This window comes from Galeopterus variegatus, unplaced genomic scaffold (genome assembly GCF_000696425.1).
Source record: "Galeopterus variegatus unplaced genomic scaffold, G_variegatus-3.0.2 Scaffold37, whole genome shotgun sequence".
Taxonomy (NCBI): domain Eukaryota; kingdom Metazoa; phylum Chordata; class Mammalia; order Dermoptera; family Cynocephalidae; genus Galeopterus; species Galeopterus variegatus.
The window spans coordinates 870,968-879,746 of NW_007726148.1; the positions used below are offsets into that span (position 1 = coordinate 870,968).

The 8,779-nt window shown below is 40.1% G+C and overlaps 1 pseudogene; it reads left to right on the forward strand.

Annotated features, from left to right (window-relative positions):
* Positions 1 to 8,240, forward strand: part of LOC103589334 — a 114,822-nt pseudogene extending 106,582 nt beyond the window's left edge.
* Positions 8,241 to 8,779: the final 539 nt, after the last annotated feature.

An 8,779-nucleotide genomic window follows, 5' to 3' on the forward strand; every position in this document is an offset into this window, starting at 1 on the left:
GTATTCCTGTCGTGTTCTATAATCTGGTTCCACACAGACATCGTGGGAAATATTACAGTGAGGAAGCACACAGTCAAATCACCTTGTTTGTGTTGTTCTTGTGTACCCTGAACACACACCCACTGTGTAACCATGAGAAATGTTGAGTTTCTTCTCTTCTCTGTGCCTCAAATCACTCATCCAGAAAATGAGCTGGTTTACCAAGTAATCTCTAAGTACCTCTTTGCTCTTGCACACAGTAACCAATCACTGTATTCCAATAAGTAACCCAAGTGTAGCCCTTTACAAATAATCTGACTCTCACAAACATCCTGTGAGTAGGCAGGGCGATACTTTGGGCCCCTTTTAAGATCGGGATGATCAAGAGGTTTAGAGAGGTCAAGTGGCTTGCCCAGGTTGCCCCACTTGGTGAACGGCGGAGTGAGGACCATGAATCGAGCCTTCTAAATGAAAAAGATATATCCTCTTTCCAGTCAATCACGCTGTTTCATGCTCAGTCCAGTTCCTCCATGTCATCCAAAACATGCCATTGTCCAGAATGGCATTTTCATCTCTTAATGTTTCGTGCATTATGACAGGATCATATGAGTGAGTGAAAAAGGACATTCTGAAAACATTTCCTAAGTGCTGGAGCAGGTCTCTGGTGGTAGTGGAGGGGACAGTGCTACAGGTTTGCTGTCCCTGCAGTGCCTAAAGTTGTGTGTCTGGACTGGCCAGGAAAAGAGGCAGTGGGCTTCAAGGAAGTGAGCAGTCCGAAAAAGTCATCTAAGAAGTTTCTTCCACTCGGGCTGACATAAGAAGAAAGTGGGCCGGTAGGTGACCTGACAACTAGATCAAAAGGAAGAGAAATGCTAGAATCTTTTTTGAATTTGCCTTCATAAAAATAAAAAGCCCATCCAGTGATTCCAGGTTTAAATTTTGTCCAAATAGATGTTGCTGGAGGATGACAAACGTCCAGGCTTTCCATGTGACAATATTTTTGTAAAAGCATTTGGAACCATGTTTATTATGCTGAGAATGACATCCTGGGGCAAGTGCATATTTCCTTGGATTTTAAATCTACTAGCATCTACCATTATGTGAGGCTGGCTCTATTTTCACAAAGGATTACTTTCCAACCTTCTGTCCACTCGGAATTCTTGAAGCACTCCATTACATTATTTTATCATGTGGTCATTTGTTTTGGGTTACTCTCATCATAAACTGCAGCTGCATGAAAGAACTGTGTACCCAGTCTACTTTAAACTTAATAAAATCTTCCACATGTAAAATAAATTAAACCATCCTATTGTAGTATGTGTTTATTGTGACAACAAGAGGGGAGTGGGGGGGCTTCAGTTTCTGTGTTTTTAGTTTAGGACATGGGGCTTTGGAAATCCCCTGGGAAGTTGTCCTCTCCAGAGGAAATCCACTAGGACCTCAATATGGAAAGACTGAAGTGATGAAATGGGTCTCTGGGGAGAGAAAAGAGGAGGCCAAAGTGATCACAAGGCTCCGTCCCCATCCCTTTCCTTCCCACTGCTGAGCAAAGCTGCCAGGTCCCACTCTGAACTGACCGCCTCACCCAGATAGAGGCTAGCTTGTCGCTGACCCCCAAATTGGTCAGAACTGGAAATGTTTTCACTAAAATAGATTTGGAACTCACAGATTCCCTGAACTTTCAATTCAGACTCTACCTTCAGGGCAGATTTGGTAAAAATAAGAAAGGGATAGAAGAGATTTTCCAGGGAACAAATAATTGGGTCCAAATGTACAGTCCTCATGGATCATTCAAGCCACTTGTGTAAGTTTCATGTGCCTGGAATGGGCCCTCGAGTAGTGTTGGCTTAGTAATTCAAGAGGCTTCAAACCCACCTTCTTTCCCACAGTATGGGAAAGATGGTTTTCTATGAAAGCCTATTTCCTCACCCTCTGCCAATGTACATGCATGCACACACACACACACACACACGTGCACACGCATGCATACACACACACACACGTGCACATGCATGCATACACACACACCCCACCACCACCACCACTCAATGCCTGGAGAACACTTAAGAACACTTCCATCAAGTTATCTACCTCCTGAGAAAGATTGGACACCATAATCTAAACACACAACACATGCACATACTTTTACCTACACAAGATTCTCTTATTCGTGACCTTTATGTGGCATTACACTTCAAAGCATGGGATGCTATAGAGATAGATGAAAAACGTGAATCGAATGCACCAAATCTCTAAAAACACTGAGGACTGGCTGAGTCTTCAATAACTCTACCCTGCTCTTGTTTCTGAGATGTGTTAGTCTATGTTCCAAGAAGTGGTGCGTGTGCCTAGCTAAAGAGGGCACAAAGGGAGCAGGAAAAGGGAATGAATGGGAAAAAAATCCTTTGATAGGACAGTTATTACTTTGATAAATGTGGGATATAGGACACAGAAGCCTTGAGGTTCCACTGGCCCTTTTCTCCTGGGAAGACATTCTATTGTGCGTGTTGAAACATTCCCAATCTAGTCCCCAAGAAATCCTTAAGGATTACCAATTGCTGTTTACCACAGGCACTTGATAATGTTAGAGCATCTGAAAAGCTGCTGCATTTAATGCCAAACTTAAGGACAAATTTTTATTTTAAATTATTTTGTCAATGCTGCTTAGAATAACACACACGCACACACGTAATACATTTAACTCTTTTAATTCTAAATATCCTCATAGTTACATTTTGTATTTTCTTGGCTATTGACTAAAGAAAGTAACAACGTCTTTTATGAAATACTTTATCCAATGTTAAAATAAGGCAAGCATCCAAACAACTAAAATGAGTTTGAAATCACAAGGCACCCACGGAAACCATGGTTGGTATCACTTTGGTGCACACATGTGCATGCACGCACACATACACACACAGTCACAAAACTTGTCGCTGACAGGACCCTGTATAGACCTAGGAAACTCTACTTTCAGGGATGGATTTGCAGAGGAATCTTGATCATCATCACCTTGTATGAACCAAAGACACGGGAATTATAGTCCTGCCTCAGGGATGGGCACAGATTCCCTGCAGCTTCTAGTTGGAACTGGAATGTTCCTTCCAAAGCATAAGGGAATTGCCACCTCACCTAGATTCTGTGGATTGTGTGATTCTTGGCACCAAAACTTTACACTATCTTTGAAAATTAGTTTCAGGGATCAGAGCTGGGTTGCCCCATATATGGTTGGTGACAGTTGATGACAAGAGCCAAAACTGTCAAATAGTTTAGAACAACGATTGAAAAGTGTGTTTGATTATGCACGTCTAGAAGTAAAAATAAATGCACAGGTATCCTAAATATACATATATCAATTTACAAATTATATACATGAACCAGGAACCAATTCCTTTTATACATTATAAAACATGCAGAAGTGAATAAAAAATATTTTTAAATGTTGCTCACTGTGCTGACATCATCCTATAGGGTAACAATCACTCTTGGGGTAACATTTGTCTATAATGGAAGTAGTTGTCAATACAGGCTTTATATGGCTTTCTTGATAATGTTAAATATTTGTGGCCAAGTTCTCTTCAACTCTGAATGGAGAATCGTAATGTGGCTGATGATGTCCTACTTGACGTAGGAAAACAGTTGCTTCTGACATTTTCTTATTACTAACTTGAGATTGCCATAATAGTATTCCCTCTGAGGACGCAGGGACACGGAGAAGAATCTGAACAAACAGGCCTTGCTAAGTTACCCCCAGTTTATAACCACTAGATCGTACTCTTGTTCTCCAATCATATTTCCTCATGTCTGTCCATTCTTTATCAAACCTAAGCATAAAAATACACAAGTTTACCTGTTTCTTTAGGCCTTCATTTCTGAAGGATCCTGTGTCACATAAAACTTATATAAAATAAATTTGTATGTTTATCTCCTGTTAATAATCTGTCTTTTGTTATGAGGGCCTCAGCCACAAGCCTCCCCTACATTAGAAAAGTTTGATTTCTTTCTTATTTCCTAGATAAAAATAAATACAAATACAAACTCTAATCTTTTCTCCATGTACTTCAATAAAGTCTCTTGCTCACCCTTGGTAGTGCACATACCCCATTTTGGAGATGAGGGATTTGGACTCTTAAAGACCTGCAGGATGAACCACTTATCATCAAGTAACAGCTCAAATGTCCCCTCCCCAGAGACATCTTTCCTTAGAGTATCCTCTCCTGTGGCACAGACAGCCTAGCACATCACTGTCACCATAACATTTACCATTTTCTGGATTTATATTGTTTGCACACTGGCTAACTTACCAATTGGTGGATAATTTCCTTCTCTCCCCCATTAGAATGTAAACACCACAAAAGCCAATGCCTTACCTATCTGCGTGGCCCCATTTCTTGACCTGGCAATCAGTTATCTTTGTTTTTTTTTCCCTCAGAGCTGTTAACATATATTTATGCTCAAGAATCTTCATTGCATATAAGCAAGAAAAAAATCAAAACAACCTAAATGTTCACCAACAGGGAAAGGGTGAATAAATTATGATTGTAACCATTAGATATTTATATTTTCAGGAAGTATTTATCTACCTTTTAATATTAGTTATTGATTTTTTAAAAAACATATTTATTTTTTAATTGACACATTGATTTTATGGCTAGGTAGGAAAAATAAGTTCTGGGGGTGTACAGTAGTGCTAGGCATCTATAATTAAAAATAATTTACTGTATGGGCCGGCCTGGTGGCACACTCGGTAGAGTGTGGCGCTTGGGAGTGCGGCGTCGCTCCCGCCGAGGGTTCGGATCCCATATAGAGACCAGTCCGCTCAATGGTTGAGCGCGGTGCGGGCGCGACACCGAGGGTTGCGATCCCGTTGCTGGTCGCAGTACGGGCGCGACACCGAGGGTTGCGATCCCGTTGCCGGTCACGAAAAAAGACAAAAAGGAAAAAAAAATAATAATAATAATAATAATTTACTGTATATTCTCAAGTGGCTGGAAGAGAGGAGCTCAAATGTTTTCAGCACAAAGAAATGATAAGGTTTTGTGATGATGAATACTCTAATGATCCTGGTTTGATCACCACACATTGTATGCATGTGCTGAAATATGACTCGGTTATCTTTTTTGGTTACTATATGTTTTGTTGGCAGCCGTTTACTTTACTGTCATCCCAATACAGTGGCGCGACTGTGATACTTTACGGTGCTAAGTACGACCTGGCTTTCTTCAAACTTTCCAATTATCTTCTCAGTTGTTGAAATGAATAATCACATTTGATAGTTATCATGTGAATTTGGGGAAGAATTCCTAGCTTCCACCACAGAAACCAAAAAATGTTTCTAGTTCCTATCTTGTAGAGAGCCAAACCCCAAACTACTTAAGTAAAAATTATATGTAGGCTCAAAAAATGTGTTTCTTCTGTATTAATTTTGAAGGTGAGATGATACAAACTGTGCAATTATTTCACGGAGCAATTAAATCACAAAATGACATCTGAACCCTAAACTGTTATAATTATTAAACTGAAATATTTACTTTTTCCTAACATAGGGAAAATAAAATGTATGAAAATGGTATGCAATGAACAGGGGATTATTTTTGAGCACTTTCTCTACATCAGTAATTTGACCCGTATTAGTCATTTAAAATTCAAAAATTTAAACTCCTTGAAGTGGTTATGTTTATTCCCATTTAAAGACATCAAGGCAATAGAATGTGTCTAGGTATTTTTTTTTATGGCCTCAGGAGAAAAATAAAAAGCACCCATAGAATACTTTTTAGTTCCCCTTTTTATTGTTTATAACAGTAAACAAAGATTTCTAACATTTTATTTTTTTATTTTTATTTTTTTGTCTTTTTCCGTGTCCGGCAACGGATCGCAACCCTCAGTGTTGCCCCCGTACCGGACCGGGGACCGGCAACAGGATTGCATCCCTCGGTGTTGCCCCCGCGCCTCGCTCAGCCAGTGAGCGGGAACCGGTCTGTATGTGGGATCCGAACCCTCGGGCGGGAGCACCGCCGCGCTTCCCAAGCGGCGCACTTATCCAGTGCGCCACCGGGCCGGCCCGATTTCTAACATTTTAAATAATTATTTAATAGGTGTTGTGGTAGGTAAAATGATGGCCACTAAAGATGTCCCCATCCTAATCTCCGGAACCTATGAGTCATGTTACCTTACATAGCAGAAAAGACTTTGCAGATGTGATTAAGCTAAGGATCTTGAAATGGGAAGAGTATCCTGGATTTTCCAGGTGGGCCCAATATCATCAAAAGAGTCCTTTTAAGTTAAAGGGGAAGGCAGGAAAGTCAGAGGAGGAAGCAGTGTCAGAATGATGCAGTGTGAGAAAGACTCAGCCAGCACTGCTGGCTCTGAAGCTGGAGGAAGGGCCATGAGCCAAGCAACGTGGGCAGCCTCTAGTAGCTGGAAGAGGCAAGGAAACTGATTCTCCCCTAGAGCTTCCAGAAAGAACACAGCCCTGCTGACATCTTGATTTTAGCCCAGTGAGACTCATCCGGACTTCTGACCCCCAGCATTGTAAAATAATAAATTAGCTTTGTTTTAAGCCACTAAAATTTGTGGTAATTAGTTACAGCAGCTGTAGGAAACTAACATAGCTATCTTCTTAGAACATGCACTTTTAAAAACTCATTAATTCCTCTGTGTAGCTTTTCGCATTTTGCTCATGACAAATTTTAATGACCTTAACAAAGTAGTTAGATTAGAGCTCTTGAAATCTGAGCTTTGATGATTAGAGAATCATTTAAAATCATGCAAATTGAATAATAATGCCAAGTTCTTGTGGGTGACTGTTTATAGCTCTTAGTTCATACGCAAAAAGACAGCTATTTGACACAAAGCAATTACATCATAAACCACCTGAAGGTTCAGTCCAAGCCTCCTGTTTCTTGGAAACTAAGCAAATAGGACTATGCTCTATAAAGAGCATGTGCTGACTAAATATTGACAGACCAGCACAAGAAACACAGATGTCCAGGAGTGGTCTTTGGACCCATAGATCTTTCCTGGTTTCAGAGTCTAGTGATTGGCTGTCTGAAACCTATTCCTGTAATGGAACTTATGGGATCACACATACAGCATTGTTTCTCAAAGAGAGCTACAAATAATAGCTTGAGAAATGTACCATTAGCTGGAACTGGAAAGAACTGTATACTTGAAGAGTCTTAGCACTCTGGGCGAGGGGGAGCCACTGGGGCCAAGATCATGCCTGACAGGGAGAGGTTTCCTGGACAGCAGAGGATGCTAGGCTTGGGATGAAAGAAGCAGGACAGATGAGAATCCGGAGAGCTTGGGGGTGGGTGGTCGTTCAGCACTCACACTGGCAGCGTGACCAAAAATGAAGAGCGAAAGCATGGACACTTAGGAGATAGTGAAGAAATGGCCAGAGTATCCACTGACCAAAAGCAGGTGAAGAGAACTGGTCTTGTGGTGGTGGAAAGCAGGAAATTGTTGATCTCCACTGCTCTAGTGAAGATTTGCATGCTGGGCAAATTGCTTATTAAACATGAGTCAAGGCTGAAAAACCATGATCCTTATTTATCCAGAAACCATGTTCTGCTTGTTTGAAAAATGATTGTAAATGCTGGAGTTAACTGAATTTCGTATTGGCCTGCTCATCCAGAAATAAGTGCTTACTAAGGCTTCTAGTCCTGAAGATACAAAATTAGATCCAAAAGCAGTAGAAAGATTGAAGTCAAACAGTCGGGCTCACGTGTGTGTCTTACTTCATCCTTTGGTGTGTTATTTGGTACAGTTTGAAGAGGAGACCTCTTCCAAATGTGGCTTTATTCAAAAAATTACAAAAACATTGCCAGATGCTAACATTGACTTTTATTCTGAATGTAAACAAGAAAGAATTTTAAAAAATGAAATATTAGCTTTGATTTTAAATGAAGAAATGCATCAGCAGATTCTGATGACTATAGGTTTGGAGAACCTGTGTGAAAATCCACACTAGCAATCTAAGGTAAAACATGAAAGACATCATCCTACTTTTGGCCACAGTAGTTTCCAGTGTGCCCAACTTTAAGCCCTTCCGATTTTATTGCAGCAATCCAGAACGGATTATTGAAATTTACGATCAAAGTGTGCCACCAGAAATGTCAAGGCACTGCATGCTTCAGGCCAGGTCACGGGCATATCAAACTGGTGAGTTCTGTGCAATTGGGGCTGATCAGTTGGGTCGTATTCATTTCAGAAGTAAAGTCGTATTCATCTCATCTATGGCAGCGTTCATTTACTCTTAGATCCGAAAGTTTTGCTGTTCATACAATAGAGAGAAGTTAATAATGCCCTTGAGTATAAAACTCTTTCTTTGAGCAGTTTTAGGATTCCTTGTGGCCTTATATTCAATGCTCCATTTATAAATCAGTGCCTGATTATCTAGGCCCTTCTTTCTGCTTCTTGCTTTTATGATTTCGCTGTTGAGCCCTTTACTAAAGATGGGGCAAAAAGAAGAGAGAACCAAAATTATTCTTTTGTTTTTTTTAACTTTTCAATATTTTGTATGTTTTCAATATTAAATGAAAACCTTTTAAAAATCTTTTTTGAAAAAGAGTGTTAGCACTCTGGATGGACTATGATATTCTATTAATCAAGTCAAGCACTGCTACCCAGTCTTTACTACAGAGTACACTGGAAAGAATAATCCAACAGTGTACAATGGCTAAGAACAATCCATATGGAACCATTGGTTACAACGGTTCCTAGCATATAGCAAGTGACATATATACATATATAAATAAGTAATAGAAACATTGCAAGCTATTTTAATAGTAGTATCATA